Source organism: Ornithorhynchus anatinus, chromosome X1 (assembly GCF_004115215.2).
Source record: "Ornithorhynchus anatinus isolate Pmale09 chromosome X1, mOrnAna1.pri.v4, whole genome shotgun sequence".
NCBI classification, from domain to species: domain Eukaryota; kingdom Metazoa; phylum Chordata; class Mammalia; order Monotremata; family Ornithorhynchidae; genus Ornithorhynchus; species Ornithorhynchus anatinus.
The window spans coordinates 104,720,484-104,735,002 of record NC_041749.1 but is presented as its reverse complement, the minus strand read 5'-3'; the positions used below and the strand labels follow the sequence as shown (position 1 = coordinate 104,735,002).

Below are 14,519 nucleotides of genomic sequence, written 5' to 3'. Positions count from 1 at the left end.
CACACCTTGGAGACATTCCAACTTTCTAATTTAAAGTAAAGAAGAAAAAGACGTTTTCTTTTTAGACCACTTGAGGCTCTGTTTTAGGGCCAGTACTTTAGTAGGGAGAAATTGTGGAGCGGGGAGAAAAAGAAGAAATGAGAAAGAGAGATGCTTTTTGCTCTTCTTTTGATTTGGAGGATAAGTATTCAGATGAGGTCGTAGACTGCGGAAAGAAACCTTTCCATGTTTGCCCCTTGTTACTTTTCTGTACATTTTTCATAGCCTTCTGATCTGGCTGAGGAGATCATAGGCTATACACTTTGTCCATCCTTGCCCAATCATGGACATTCATAACATTAGCTGGGAAAGGTAACTTGAATTCTCCCTCTCTGGAGGAGGGATTCAAAGGACAGAGTCAGTGAGCTAGGAACAAAGTGAATCCCTCACAATTCAACCCAGCAAGACTTAATGGCTCATCATTTATGTTGTATTAACTTTTTTGGTAATCTTCCATTGTAAAAGAAATACTTGTAAAGATTAATTTTCTTTTTCTAGAAAACCAAGCCAACCCCGCATTTCGTGAGCTCTATCATGTTACAATTCTGATGTATTTGAAGGTCCTTTGTGGTTAGAAAGCTTATTATTCTACTGAAGCAAGTCTCTCTCTGATTAGTATTATTATTATCAAGTGCCATCAAGTCATTTCCGATTCATAGCTACTCTATGGATATATTTTCTCTGGAACGTTCTGTCTTTTGCCATAATCCGTAACTTTGCTAACCATTCTTCCGATAACGTTGTTATGGTTTCTATCCATCTAGCTGCTGATCTGCCTCTTTCACGTTTTCCCTGGAGTTTTTCTAGCATGAGTGTCTTCTCCAGAAAATTAGTCCTCCTGATGATTTGTCCAAAATATGCTAATCTAAATTGAGCCATTTGGCCTTCCAAAGACCACATTGGCTTAATTTGCTCCAAAACCCATTTGTTTTTTGGGCAGTCCATGGTATTCTGTTTAGTAACCTCAGGAAAAATTATTTGGCCCAATTGAATTTGTGTTCTAATGAATCTTGACCTTTTAAAGGTCAACAGAATGCCTTGTATTTTGGAAAATCATTTTTTACAAGGCATAGATGTCAAATAGGTATATGATTTTTTTTTATTATTTGCTGCCTTTTTTGAGCACTTTGTCTTTTAAGCCTTGGGGAAAAACAAGGATAATAATTCAGAAACAATCCCTGGCCTACAGTCTAAGGGTGGGGAGCCAGGGGCTAGGAGAAGGGAAACCCAGCAGCAGACACATAAGGAAAGAAGCAACATGAGAAATAAAGAAAAAATCATAATCAATGACTAGTATTTATTGAGCACCTACTGTGCATACAATCAATCAATTGTAGTTATTATGCTCTTACAGTGTGCTAAGCACTCTATTAGGCAGCTGGGAGAGTACAATACAATAGAACCCACAAGGATCTTAAAGTCTAGAGAAATATTAAGATCGGACATAGCTCTTGTCCCACTTGGGGCTGAACGGTCAAAGGGGAAGAGAGAATGGGTATTGAATCCCCATGATAATACTGAGGCCCAGAGAAGGGAAGTGACTTGCCCAAGTTCCACAGTAGTGAGTGGCAGAACCTGGATTAGAACCCAGATCTCGTGATTCCCAGGCCTGTGTTCTATCCACTGTACTCAGTACAGTCATGACTTCACACTAGCAAGGAGATGCCACTGTGTGGACCTTAGGATTTTGCTGGAGAAGGAATCCTGGGTTAGGTGGCTGCATCTCCAGCTTCTATCCATCCCACTCCTGCAGGACAGAGAACCATCGCAGCCACATACTCAAGCCCACACATCCAACTAGGGGTCTCTAGTGGCTGGAGAGAGGGGGAGGGGTATGTGCCCAGAGGTGATGAAGTTGAAATAGTACCAATACAAGAAACTTTGGGGATGATGGGAGGAGAGGAGGGAAAGAAGAGAAAGTTCCTGACCCCACTTTCTACTTCCAAACTGTGAAGAAGCTCTGGGAAGTTCTGCAACACTGCATTAGATCTGAACTGTAGTAGGAAGCCCAGATTTCCTCCTTGCGATCACATAGCCCCAGTTGGCTTTGTGAGGGTTTGTGTGTGTGTGTGTGTATGTAGCGATAACTTAGCCGCCCCCCCATCACTCCCTCTCTAGTAGTGATGAGCTGTCTCTACTCCACCTGTGCCCCTTTGACAAACCTCTGAAGATCTGGAGTCAGGGGACAATCACCAGGGGCTCCATGATTTGGATTGGAGGCTGAGTGGTAGCCTTATGGTGAATTTTTGCAGACCCCATAAATTAGGTATGATAAAAACCATACTGCCCACAGTTCTTTCTCCCATATGAACCCATGGATTTTTTTGCACTGCTTGCCCAAACTCTCTTCCAGCCTAGCCTTCAGGGATTCACAGACTTGGCTACATTGTTCACCATCAACCAAGGTTGACAGAAGATGCTAGGATGAAGAGTGACCTTAATAAGCTACTAATCAACATTATCACAATCGGTACTATTTCAACTTCATCACCTCTGGGCACATACCCCTCCCCCTCTCTCTAGCCACTAGAGACCCCTAGTTGGATGTGTGGGCTTGAGTATGTGGCTGCGATGGTTCTCTGTCCTGCAGGAGTGGGATGGATAGAAGCTGGCTATCACTGGCTAGAAACCCAAGTCTCTAGCTTGAAATTCTTTGAACCCCTAGAACCTGAGATTCAAATCCTAGTGGCATGGAGTCAGTCTTTTATTCTTCAGAGATAGTTTGATTATATTTAAGGCTACCATCTGGATGAGAACTTTAAAAAATAAGACCTCTCTGCTTCATTTTGAGGTTACTGATCCTAAGAGCCATATTTCATAAAAGATGGAAATCGCAAGAAAAGAAGAGCTCTAATTATCCTGGAAAGGGATTATGCAGAATCAATGCAGAGTCAATATGCAGAATCTAAATTTCATGTCTAAAACAGAGCTCCTTATCTTCCCACCCAAACCCTGTCCTCCCCATGACTTTTCTATCACTGTAGATGGCACCGCCATCCCTCCTGTCTCACAAGCCCGTAACCTTGGAGTCCATCCTGGACTCCTCTCTCTCATTCAACCCACATATTCAGTCCATCACTAAATCCTGTGAGTTCGACCATCACATCGCTAAAATCTGCCCTTTGCTCTCCATCCAAACTGCTACCACGTTTATCCAATCACTTATCCTTTCCCACCTTGATAAAGATCAACCTCCTTGCTGACCTCCCGGCCTCCTGTCTCTCTCCACTCCAGTCCATACTCTACTCTGCTGCCCGGGTCATTTTTCTACAAAAGCATTAGGACCATAGGGATATTTTCCCACTCCTCAAGAACCTCCAGTGGTTGCCCGTCCATCTCCACCTCACCACTGGCTTTAAAGCAGTCCATCACCTTGCCCCCTCCTACCTCACCTTGCTACTCTCCTACTACAACCCAGCCCACACCCTTCGCTCCTTTAATGCTTATCTTTTCACTGTACCACGATCTCATCTAGCTCGCCGGTGACCTCTCGCCCACGTCCTGCCTCTGGCCTGGAATGCTCTCTCTCCTCATATTGGACAGTCAGTGACTCTCTCCTGCCCTTCAAAGCCTTACTGAAGGCACATCTCCCCAAAGAGGCCTTCCCTGTTTAAGCCCTTTTCTCCTTTCCTTCAGGTCCCTTCTTTGTCATCCTGATTTGCCCCCTTTTCTCACCCTACACCCCCCACCCTCAGCCCCACAGCATTTATGTACATATCCATAATTTATTTATATTGTCTATCTCCCCCTCTAGACTATAAGCTCACTGTGGGCAGAGAATGTGTCTGTTGTTATATTGTACTCTCCCAAGTGCTTAGTATAGTGCTCTGCACACAGTAAGTGCTCATTAGCCCATTTCTGTAGCTTTCCAGCTGTTGTTTTTTTCAATTTCCATTCCATCTTACCAAAAGCTGTTTGGATTTCCAACCCCCTAGCCAAAAAAAAAAAGTTCTATGTGGAGTTCTGTTTTCTCATTTGTACAAAAGAAACATAAGCAGAATGTAAGTTCCCCTCCTTGGCATGCTGGGGCAAGGCCAATCCTTTAGGAGGAGGTGTCCCAGAAAAACCAGCTCCCCCTACAACGCTGTAAACTCAGGAGAGACCAGACAGGGGATGTAGAGGTGAGGGGAGATGAGGAGAGGAAGGAGAAATTTTCCAAACCTCTGTCCCAGATTGGGGCAGTATCTGGAGATGGGGCAGGAGGGAAGGGAAGAGAGGTTAAGCAGTGGCATCAGACGTCATTCAGAGAGGGGAGAGCTGGTGAGGTGTCGGGGGCTACGGGGGGAAGATTATCGCCCTTGTCCTGGAAAAGTAAGGGTTGTACAATTAGGGGCAGTTGGCCAAAGTGTGGGGCCTTGGACAGTTGCCCCAATTTATTGTGCCCTGAGTTTGGCCCTGTTCAAGGGAGGCAGCCTGCCCTATGTTCCTCCCCACTGTGGAATTGTCCCCTCCAACCAAGCTGGGTCTAGCAACCACTAGCAGTTTATGAAGGGGGGAAAACTCTGTTCACTTTTGAGGTAAGATTGGCTTTTTAACATCTCTTGTTGAAAACAATACTGCCAGCAGTGTTACGGCCCGAGGGAAGAACTGCTGCAGTTATTTTGTGGGTGGCTGTTGCCCTGCTTTTCCAGGCTGACATCCCCCTTGTAAGTTAGGTACCCCAAGTATCCACTGGGTGGGGGATGTGGGGAGGAAGTTGGCAAGGCTCCACTCCGTTGTCAGGGCACGTAAGGCCGCCTTGGGGCTTTTTTATGACAGCCGGCTTCACCTGAGCTTGAGTGGAAGATCTGGCTCAATGTGAATCACATGTTGTACATCCCTTCCGACAAATCCCCCAAAGGCTTTTCTAATGATGAGTCCTAAGTCCCCTCTTTCGTAAAACAAGTTACAAGTTAAAACTAGTTCTGATATTAAAAAAAAAAGTTTCTTTGCTATATGTCTAGTCCTCCAATTTTGGCACTTTCTTTTAAATAACTTATTCATTCTATTTTGATGACAGTTCAGCTCCCAGTGTGTATTAGTCCACTTATATCGGCTCTTTTGCCTTTGAAGGGAAACAAGTACTTTAACTACTTTTTGCAAGTCTGGGAAGAAAGGCCAATTTATTGTGAGTTTTTTTTAATACTAAGAGAAATCTCTTTTAAAAGTACATTATTTTCCAAGAAGATAACTGGTCTGTATCTTATATTTTAGAACAAATAGAATAAACCTTTTTTGCCCTCCCAGTTACTATAGAGAAGAAGTTATTTGTCCATTCTCTTAAGGCTTCTGAAAATAATAGATTACATATTTTGTGTTTTTTTTTAGATCTGGTTAATGTGAGAAAGGAGGGGAGTGCATGGGGGATGACATTGTTTGGTTTGGGAAGTATTCTGTTGGTCTCCCAGCAACAAGCTCTTGGAAACGGGAGTGGACTGGGTTACCCTTAGCAACCGTTGTTACTTAGCAAACAATGAGGGCCAGTGCAAACAGAGCCAAGATTGTGGGCTCCAGTTTTTAATTGAACATCTGCATGTGTTTTTCTCTGATTAAATGGTGTTTGAGCTTGATCTGTCCATGACAGATATAGTTGGGTCCATTTCAGGGACTATTTTCAGCAAGGTGTAAGATTATTTTAGAATTTTAATAGGACAAAATGTGGATTATTTTCCCCCTTCATGAAAGTTTGGTCCATTAAAATATAAGCCGTAACTGTTCTCAAGGAAAGACTTCTTATGAGTTTGTTAAAAGGGATTTTTTTTCATTCTATTTCTATTATCTCTCTCTGCCAAACGTGCTGCAAGATCCCAAAGCACTTTTCAGACAAATATTTTTGTAACTAATGCTCGAGGAAAAAGGAAAGAGAGGGGTAGAACACTTAAATTGATATGTTCTCTTTTATAGCTTGTTAATCGGTTAGACTGAACCAGCAAGCCCTAACCCCTGCTGTTCCTATTTAATAGTTAAAAACAAATCCTAAAAAAAAAATTCAGAAAATTATTCCAGAGGGCCTGTCTGCTTCCTGTTGGCCATTTCTTGTTCTTGTACTGGTTTCTGATCTGAACTTTGAAACGAGTTGAAGTTTAAAAATTGGAATCGTAATATTTCTCAAAATTCAGTATTTATCCTCACCTAGACTGTGGGCTCCTGAAGGGTGGGAACTGTTCACTGCCGCAACAAAGAAGGCCCTTGATAAATGCAAGAATTACTGCTACTGTACTTAAATCCCAAGATATTTCTTCCTGTTGAGTAGTTTGATGCTGATAGATTTAGCAGTGTGATGTGGATATTGCTTTTACTAGTGGTGGGATAGTTGTTCCCACAGTGGGTAGGGCATACCATATAGCCATGTTGACTGACAGCCAGCTTGTAACCAAAGTCACCGCCCAACTCATGTGCCAGATAGTGACTCACCAAGTCACTTTTTCTTTTTTCTACAGTATTTGTTAAGTGCTTACTATGTGCCAGGCACCATTCTAAGTGCTGGGGTAGATACAAGTTAATCAGGTTAGACACAGTCCCTGTCCCACTTGTGGCTCACAGGCTTAATCCCCATTTTGCAGATGAGGGACCTGAGGCACAGAGAAGTGAAGTGACTTGCCCAAGGTAGCACAGCAGACAAGTGGTTGAGCCAGGATTAAAACCCAGAACCTTCCGGCTCCCAGGCCCGTGCTTTGTCCACTAAGCCACGCTGCTTCTCATGGCCACGCTGCTCTCCCTGGCCTGTTAGCCTTTGGTCAGAACTTAGCTACTGTCCCTGTCTTCTTATTCCAAGGCTCTGCACTGATTGGTCACCCTCACTTTACCTGTCCGAATTCCTGCTCCCATCTTGGGTCCTCTGATGCTATCTCCCCCGGCCACCTCTGCCACTGATAGGGGGCAGGGTACCAGTTACCTGCCCCAGCGCTTAGAACAATGCCAGACAGATCGTAAGTGCATAAAGACAGACAAAACACCAAGGAAAGCCTGGACGACTCAGGAAGGTACAGCGGAGGAAACAGGAGAAATGATCAGGCAGGAATGATGATGGAGCTTTCTGTTGTGAACGACGGATGAGTCTTGGTTCAGTCATAAAGATCTGGTGCCCAAGAGCCTGCTCAAAGGTTTGTACAATGCTCCTCACATACTCAGATCCCTTCCGGCCATGTTCCCGCTGAGGGAATGAGTGCAACAAGCAAGTAGGTGGCTAGGGATGCGGCACATTGCCGAGTGCACATGAGAATTTCATAAAATGCCGTGCCATAATGCTGGCTGGCGTAGCCACCTTCGTAGCTGCTGTGGTCTCCACCACCCATGCTAGCTGGCTATTTTCAGGATTCCTGCTGAGTCTGTCCACCATGTTACTCATCCCAGCTGATTCTTTAGTCAGAAACTTTCACCTCCAATGGCAAAGCCCCAACAGGATGTTCACCCCCACCCTACTGCGGTGAGGTGTGGGTTGGACTTGGAAGCGGGTGGAGGGGGAGGGTGGGAGGAGATGCGTGCAAACAGTAGTAAAAAATATAGCAGACCTGGAGCAAGGAAAACAGCCAACAGCATCCCACATTTTGAAGCCAACATGCCTCCCGCCCACTTCCTCCATGTTCCCCTTCCCGAATGGCACTGAAACAAAAATCCCTTTCCAGTTTTTGCTTTAGTCTCATCCTTCTGTTGGAAAGTCAGAAATATTAATGGTTTTCAACCATTTCTTATCTGGAAGAACATTACAACTCAGTATTTCACCAGAAAGATAATAACACATTTCATCCTTTTCCATGGATGTTAGGGCTGTAAATGGAGAACTTGTGGGCCAGTACAGGTTAATTGTTCATCTAGGATATAGTCTGATTTACTGCTGTACAAATAACAAAGCTGCCATTTCACTCATATGCTCCTGTTTGGATTTAAAGGGATCTTTTTTAAAAAAATTTTTTATGGTATTTGTTATTACTATGTGCTGTTCTAAGCATATCAGGTTGGACACAGTTCATGTCCCACACAGGGCTCACAGTCTTTATCCCCATTTTACAGATGAGATAGCTGAGGGACAGAGAAGTGAAGTGACTTGCCCAAGGTCACATAGACAAGTGGAGGAGCCGGGACTAGAACTCAGGTCTTTCTAACTCCCTTGCCCGTGCTCTATCCACTAGGCCATGCTGCCTTTCTTGATCCTCACCTTTGGTTGTTTTTCTAGGGAGATTCAGATCTCTGGAGCTGAATGTCACAAGTAACTCTGATTTTACTTTCTGTGTGTCTATCTGCCTTCCTTTTGGTGTTGTCGTGGTGTCTGTAACCAGTGTCTCAGTGAATATTAAAACTACAGAGCTCAGAGCAACGTTTTCTCGGTTTGTATCAGCAGACTATTGGGAAGCCTGGGAATCACTAGGTCATGGGTTCCAATCCCCACTCTGCCACTTGTCTGCTGGGTGACCTTGGACAGTCACTTTACTTCTCTGTGTCTCAGTTACCTCATCTGTAAAATAGGGATTGAGACTGTGAGCCCCATGTGGAACAGAGACTGTGTCCAGCCCAATTTGCTTGTATCCACCCCTGTGCTTAGTACAGTGCCTGGCACGTAGTAAGCACTTAACAAATACTATTCATGCATTCATTCAGTCGCATTTATTGAGCACTTACTGTGTGCAGAACACTGTACTAAGCGTTTGGAAAGTACAATTCAGCAACAGATAGAGACAATCCCTACCCAACAGTGGGTTCACAGTCTAGAAGGGGGAGACAGACAACAAAACAAGTAGACAGGCATCAATACCATCAAAATAGATAAACAGAATCATAGATATATACACATCATTAATAAAATAGAGTAATAAATATGTACAAATATACACAAGTGCTGTGGGGAGGGGAAGGGGGTAGAGCAGAGGGAGGGAGTAGGGGCATTAGGGAGGGGAGGAGGAGCAGAGGGAAAGGGAGTGCTCAATCTGGAAGGCCTCCTGGAGGAGGCGAGCCCTCAGTAGGGCTTTGAAGAGGGGAAGAGAGTTAGTTTAGTTGTATGCTGTGTGACCTTGGACGAGTGATTTCCATGTTGCATTGCTCACAAAATAAGAGTTTCAGTCTTGGATTTAAACAGATGCAGGAATTGAGAACGATTTATAATTGCCAGCACTAGAACGAAAATGCATAACATAGGGCCTGGGAGTCAGAAGGACCTGGGTTCTAATCCCAGCTCTGTCACCTGTCTGCTGAGTGGCCTTGGACAAGTCACTGGTCACTGTGCCTCATCTGTAAAATGGAGATTAAGACTCTGAGCCCCATGTGGGAAATGTGTCTGTTTATTGTCATATTGTGCTCTCCCAAGCACTTAGTACAGTACTCTGCACACGGTAAGCGCTCGATAAATACGATCGAATGAATGACATGGATTGTGTCCAACCTAATTAGGTTGTATCTCCCCCAGTGCCTAGTAAAGTGCCTGGCACTTAGTAAACACTTAACAAATTAAAAAAAAATGCATTTCTCCCCTGCTGTAGAGCTTTAGTGCTAAAGGCTACAATGGAATTGCTCTGGGACAGAATCATGTAGCCCTTAAAAAAGAAATCTGTCTTACATGAAGGGCTATTTTTCCCTCTCACAAGTTATTTTGAGATTCATTCCAGCTCAGGGACTGTACTGGGGTGGGTCATTTTTCAGAAGTTACCCTGGCTCATTTTAGCTGTTTTTCCTCCAATTTGCTAGATGTAGGGTTTGTACTTTAACTTTTATCTAATATTTCTTCCTAACGTCAGGCTTTTCTTAGTGGAGCCCCTAGGTTTTGGGTGTTTGTGATTGGAACGTTCCTCGGAGTTTTCAATGCCACGGGTAAGGCTATGATGACAGGAGGAGGGGAAGTTGGAAAGGTCATCGACGCGGGTAATGAGAAGATACATGCCAATTTCTTCCTTGTCTAATGCAGTCATGTAGACACAGTCACACACATCCTAATCCACCACGCTGAGGGGACTCCACTTATAATTGTTATTATGGTATTTGTTAAGCACTTACTATGGGCAGCAGTGTGGCTTAGTGGAAAGAGCATGGGCTTGGGAATCAGAGATCGTGGGTTCTAATCCCAGCTCCGCCACTTGTCAGCTGTGTGACTTTGGGCAAGTCATTTAACTTCTCTATGCCTCAGTTCCCTCATCTGTAAAATGGGGATTAAGACTGTGGGCCCCATGTGGGGCAACCTGGTTACCTTGTCTCCCTCCCAGCACTTAGAGCATAGTAAGCGCTTAACAAATACCATCCTTATTTTGGGTCAAGCATCATTCTAAGCACTGGGGTAGATACAAGTTATTCAGGCCAGATACAGTCCCTGCCCTGCATGGGGCTCACGGTTTAAGTAGGAGGGAGAACTGGTATTTAATCCCCATTTTACAGTTGAGGAAACTGAGGCACAGAAAAATCAAGTGACTTGGTAAGTGGCGGAGCCAGGATTAAAACCCAGGTCCTCTGACTTTCAACCCCCTTGCTTTTTCCACAGGGCCACGCTGCTTCTCTGGAAATAGCTTTTAAGAGCAGGAGGTGAGCAGTTGCCTTCCAATGGGCAGCAAACATACTCTCGCCTCATTACCCCACCTCTGAAACCCAAGGGTGGAAAAGCAGTTGACTGGGAAGCAACTGAAAAGATATCCAGTGCCCCTCTTAAGCGGAATGGCAAGGGAAGGCAGCTTAATTCTGCCATGGAGGCCTGTCCTTGCACCCTAACTTCCCCCCCCCCATATATATATATGTCATCTCCAAGAGCTGGTAAGTGGGGGAGGCAGCCCCAGGGCAAGTTGGGCAGCTCTGGGGCCTGGCCCCTGCTGAAGCACATGCATAACTGGGAGGGTGCTATGGGTTAGCTGACTCACTGCTGAATTGTCAAACTCTCTCGCTCCTGCTATTTAGATCAGGTTACTTGAGTGCAAGCAGCTTGCCACCAGCTGGCCCTCCTCTACCTATCTGCTCTTATCTCCTTCTCTACCCCAGCCCGCCAATCTCCATTCCATTCAAGCTTGGCTGCCTACAGTTTCCCCCACCCAGGCTTCCATCTAGGGCCTTTCTTTGTTCAAGGTGCCTTTATGCTGCAGAACAGCCTTTCTCTACGCCACTTTCCCCCTCCGTGGAATCACACTTCAGAGGTCCTTGCTTGATGAAGTTTTCCCAATTAATTTTGGCTCCTGAACACCCAGCGTGATCTGTGACCCCTCAACTCATTTTTGAAATAAACTGTGAGCGTATTTGTGTGTCATTCCCACACACAGTAATCTCATCTCTCCCCTATTAGATTGTCAGCTTCTTGAGGGCAGGGATGGCGTCTGGCCTTTCAAACGGTCCTCTTCTTTGGCTGGTTTCCCAGGAAGATTCAGCTCTCCATCCATTCATTTATTCAGTCACATTTATTGAGAGCTTGCCATGCGCAGAGCACTGTTCTAAGTGCTTGGGAGAGTACAGTATAACAATAAGTAGACACACTCCCTGCCACAACGAGCTTACGGTGTAGAGGGGGAGACTGAAGGGCACCCTGAGAGTTCTGAGTACTTGCTAATTGTCAGTATGATGAGAAAGGAATTTCTCTTTCCTCTTCAAGACTTAAATTAAAAATACACTTGAAAATGATGGCAGTTCAGAGAGGCAAGGATCATCAGGTTTTCAACCTGGATCTCCATCCATCGAAAACTATAGAATGAAGAAAGCCTGGCAGAAACATGAACGACACACAAAGCTTTAGGGGCAGGCCCGACCTCCATGGGGCACGACAACCCAACTCCGCTTGAGGTATAGCCTCCAAGAGAGTAGGTTTAATGAGCTTGTCAAGCTGTGCTGCCCTAGGGTCTTTGATTCTGTCCCAAGCACCTTAATCCCAAGCCTGTGAGCCACTCCAAAGCCCCTAGGAAACCCGGGATTTGTACCAGTGAATGACTTAATTGCATTGTAGTCCCAGTGTGACATAATACAGGAATTAAGCCTGTTCCATATAATGAGGGCTTAGGCTACACAGGCCCCCGAGTTTTTCTAACTCCTCTCCTAGAGCCTAGAAATTGGACACAGCTGCGAGCAGGGAGGCCATGACTGTACCCTCAAAGCAGACGTCCTCGGCAAAGTTCCGAACTAACCCTGTTGCGAAGAGATGCTGGCCCGCGCATTTCTGTTTCAGGAACTCAGCTCACCTTATTGGGGGAGAACCCCATCCTTCGCTCACCCACTTTGAATTGACTAGGAGAATTCTTTCTGAATTTAGGGGGAAAGCCCAAGGGCTTTTATGATGGGGATTACTCAAACCCAATGAGCTGGAGAGGCCACCAAGACCTATCTTATTCAGTTGAGGAGAGATCTTACACTTTCTGGTGAGGAGAGGATTCATTTCCATGAATTTATGGCAAGACTTTCCAAGCCTGTGGGAACCTCTGAGGGGCTGTTGTGTAGTGTGCCCAAAAGTCATGATTTTGAAGGTGAATGTCCATCTAGTGATTACAGAGATACATCTTTTTTTATGGTATCTGTTAAACACTTACTAGGTGCTGGGCACTGTTCTAAGCGCTGGTGTAGATACAAGCTAATCAAGTTGAACACAGTCCGTGTCCCACAGGGGGCTCACAGTCTCAATCCCCATTTTCCAGGTGAGGTCACTGAGGCCCAGAGAAGTGAAGTGACTTGCCCAAGATCACACAGCAGACAAGTGTCAGAACCGGGATTAAGACCCAGGTCCTTCTGACTCCCAGGCCCGCTAGGGCACGCTGCTTCTCTTTCTCTTTCTTTCTTACTCCAATTCTTGGTCCACTAATGGCATTAACATTTGCCGAAGGGGACAGCAGACAACTCCATAGTGAATACAATTCTAGCTTCCCTTGGGCCCCCTGTCTTGACTTATGCTGTCAAGTTGTCTCCGACCTATAGCGACTCCATGGACACATCTCTTCCAGAACGCCCCACCTCCATCTGCAATCTTTCTGGTAGTGGATCCATAGAGTTTTCTTGGTAAAAATAGGGAAGCAATTTACCATTGCCTCCTTCCACGCAGTAAACTTGAGTCTCCACCCTTGACTCTCTCCCGTGCCACTGCTGCCCAGCATGGGTGAGTTTCGACTTGTAGCAGATTGCCTTCCACTCGCTAGCCATTGCCCGAGCTAGGAATGGAATGGGTAGGCCTCTGCTCAACTCTCCCTCCCGTAGCCGAGGCTGGTAGAGTACTGGAAGCTCTCCAGGTGAGGTCCTGAGAGGGACCATGGGCCCCGGGGACATTCAAATCCAATAGAAGCAGCATGGCCTCTTGGGTAGAGCCCGGGCCTGGGAGTCAGAAGGACCTTGGTTTTAATCCCGGCTCTGCCACTTGTCTGCTGTCGTCTATCTCACTACCAACTTCTCGCCCATGTCCTGCCTCAGGCCCGGAACACCCTCTCTCTTCATAACCCACAGACAATTACTCTCCCCACCCTCAAAGCCTTATTGAAGGCACACCTCCTCCAAGAGGCCTTCCCTGCCTAAGCCCTCATTTCCTCTTCTCCCACTCCCTTCTGCATCACCTTAATGTGCTCCCTTTATTCACCACCCCCCTCTCAACCCCACTGTATGTGTCTGTAATTTATTTTAATGTCTGCCTCCCCCCCTAGACTGTAAACTTGTTGTGGGCCGGGAATATGTGTACCAACCCTGTTATATTGTACTCTCCCAAGCGCTTAGTGTACAGTGGTCTCTACATAGTCAGCTCTCAATAAATAACAACTGACTGATTGATTTTCTCTGTGTCCTTGGGCAAGTCTGAGCCCCATGAGGGGCAAGGGACTATGTCCAACCTAATCAACTTGTACCTACCCCAGTGCTTAGAATAGTGTTTGAACATAGTAAGTAACAAATACCATTAAAAAGTCACCACTTCTCTGGACCTCAGTTACATTATCTTATCTTATGGGGATTGAGACTGTGATCCCCATGCAAGACATGGATGGTGTCCAACCTGATTAGCTTGTATCTACCACAGTAAGCACTCAATAAATACGACTGAATGAGTGAATGAATCTACCCCAGTGCTTGGTAGAGACCACGGGCACATAGTAAGCACTTAACAGATATCCCCCCCCCGGCAAAAAAAAAATACCCCTTGGACCTAGGCTAAAGGGTGGGAGATATATGAGCCTAGGTCAGTGCTCATCTTCACAATATGCACTCATGTTGTCATATACCATATATCCTAGAACGAGTCGTCTACAATCGATGCTTAGAATTTCTTAACTCCCATTCTCTCCTAGACCCCCTCCGATCTGGCTTCCGTCCCCTCCACTCTACCGAGACTGCTCTCTCTAAGGTCACCCATGACCTCCTTCTTGCCAAATCCAATGGCTCCTACTCCATTTTAATCCTCCTTGACCTCTCTGCTGCCTTTGACACTGTCGACCATCCCCTCCTCCTCCATACCTTATCTCACCTTGGCTTCACGGACTCCGTCCTCTCCTGGTTCCCCTCTTACCTCTCTGGCCGGTCATTCTCGGTCTCCTTCGCTGGCGCCTCCTCCCCCTCCCATCCTTTAACTGTTGGAGTTCCTCAAG

At 45.7% G+C, this 14,519-nt stretch overlaps 1 protein-coding gene and 1 non-coding gene across 3 annotated transcripts in view; one reads left to right on the top strand and one right to left on the bottom strand.

Moving 5' to 3' along the window:
- RFX2 (regulatory factor X2) overlaps positions 1-14,519 on the top strand; it is a 180,094-nt gene that overhangs the window by 49,077 nt on the left and 116,498 nt on the right. The window lies entirely within an intron of this gene.
- Positions 13,062-13,199, bottom strand: LOC114806839. The gene has a single exon (XR_003754897.1). It is a non-coding gene; the product is annotated as a small nucleolar RNA SNORA7 (small nucleolar RNA).